Genomic DNA, 2,518 nt, shown 5'->3' on the forward strand with positions numbered 1-2,518 from the left:
TGAACAAATTAATCTATTGCCTGAAAGAAAAGTGCAACAGTTTTTTTTTTTCAGAATGGGAATGGTAAGTAAATAAACATTGTATTTGAATCCTAAATTAATTCACAGTCAAGTCGATATTAAAATGTACAAAACTGAAAAAAAAGAAAGTTGTTGATTATAACATACTTTGTTTTGTGTGGGTTCTTTATAATAGCTATAGAGCTATCTTTTCCTAGTCTTTCATTTTTGGGTGTTGAGACTCAGAATTTCACAGTAAGAAATCTTTGCCATTTGGCTTTTTAAAGTTACTATTTATTTAGGACCTGTTATATATGGAGCATAGGGCTAGGCCCTTGAAAATTATCTCTAATCTTCACACAACCCTACAATGTAAGTCCATCCCTACTTTACACATGAGCAAAAAATGTTCAATTATACCCTACTTCAGACCCAGCTAACAAGTAATAAAAGCAGGCTTGTAAATCTAACTCTGTTTTGACTTAATATTTCAAAATGGAGTTGTGGTCTAATCACTACCATTATAAGGTAATAGGAATTATCTGGCCAAAGGTACCTACTGTATTTGACTAATATATTTCTGCTTACTTGGTTATTCTTTCCTCTCATTGAAATTAAGTCCAAAATATTCCACTGGGTACCTGCTCCCTCCTATCTCAGAGATAAGTGACTTTAATCATCAGTCCGAGCCACCAACCAGACAGCAAACACTAGCTGGTCCGAGGCTCCCAACACATACACAGCAGAGGAATGCCTGGTCTGGCCTCAGTGAGAGGCCACATCTAACCCTCAAAAGACGTGAGGCCCCCTGGGAATGGGGAGGTCTGGTGGGGTAGGTTGGGGACATCAGAGGAGGAATGGGATGAGGAACAAACTGAGAGGACGGACTGGGAGGGAAAATAACAACTGGACTGTAAAAAAAGATTTAATGATAATGACGATGATGATAGAAAAAAGATAAAAGATAAAATAAGTCTTAAAAATTAATATAATAATGACCCCTTCTTTCCCAGCTGAGTGGTCAAGGGTCTTCATGTGCTCAGAGGGTTACCTCTCCTATTTTAACCAATACATTCTGGTAGTGCCTGACATGTAACAGCCGCGATAAATGTAGTTGGTGGTATGGTTTTGATGAAGGACTCTGTATTCCCAGAATCCTTCTGTTCCTATAAGCCAACATCAGTCCTCTCTGTTTGAATGTACTTAAGCATGATAAATCTTTTTAAACATATCTCCCACAAAAAGATAAAGCATGAAAATATTAGCCTTTATAAGGTAATAATAATTTTGTTTCAAAAGGTTGTTTTACAGATAGTTTTCAGAATAGTACAAATGATTGGATTTGAAAACACTTTTTTAAAAATGTATTTATTATTAGGTATTTATTTCATTTACATTTCCAATGCTATCCCAAAAGTCCCCCACCCACTCCCACTTCTTGGCCCTGGCGTTCCCCTGTACTGAGTCAGATAAAGTTTGCAAGACCAAGGGTCCTCTTTTCCCAGTGATGGCCAACTAGGCCATCTTCTGCTACATATGCAGCTAGAGACACGAGCTCTGTGGGGTACTGGGTAGTTCGTATTGTTGTTGAAAACACTTTCAATACATTAAGATGTAGGTGACAAACTGGTATTTAAGTCCAAAGTAAAACCCATTCTGGTTTTAGGAACAAAAAGACTGTGACAGTTTAACCTTAATTTTAAAATATTTATAGGGTCTGGAGAGATGGCTCAGTGGTTAAGAGCACTGACTGCTCTTCTGAAAGTCCTGAGTTCAAATCCCAGCAACCACATGGTGGCTCTAAACTATCCATAATGAGATCTGGTGTCCTCTTATGGTGTGTCTGAAGACAGCTACACTGAACTTAGATATAATAATAAATAAATCTTTAAAAAATAGTTTTAAAAACAAAAACAAAAAAGTATTTTATAGGCTTTTTAAAAAATTATTTTAATTAGGTATTTTCTTCAATTACATTTCCAATGCTACGCCAAAAGTCCCCCATGACCTCCCCCCCACCCCCTACCCCCCCACTCCCACTTCTTGGCCATGGTGTTCCCCTGAACTGAGGCATAAAATGTTTGCAAAACCAATGGGCCTCTCTTTCCACTGATGGCCTACTAGGCCAACTTCTGATATATATGCAGCTAGAGACACGAGCCTGGGGGGTACTGGTTAGTTCATATTGTTGTTCCACCTATGGGGTTGCAGACCCCTTTAGCTCCTTGGATACTTTCTCTGGCTCCTCCATTGGGGGCCCTGTGATCCATTCAATAGCTGACTGTGAGCATCCACTTATGTGTTCGCTAGGCCCCGGCATAGACTCACAAGAGATAGCTAAATCAGGGTCATTTCAGTAAAATCTTGCTAGTGTGTGCAATGGTGTCAGCGTTTGGAGGCTGATTATGGGATGGATCCCCGGGTATGGCAGTCTCTAGATGGTCCATCCTTTTGTCTCAGCTCCAAACTTTGTCTCTGTAACTGCTTCCATGGGTGTTTTGTTCCCAATTCTAAGAAG

This window comes from Mus caroli, chromosome X (genome assembly GCF_900094665.2).
Source record: "Mus caroli chromosome X, CAROLI_EIJ_v1.1, whole genome shotgun sequence".
Classification (NCBI taxonomy): domain Eukaryota; kingdom Metazoa; phylum Chordata; class Mammalia; order Rodentia; family Muridae; genus Mus; species Mus caroli.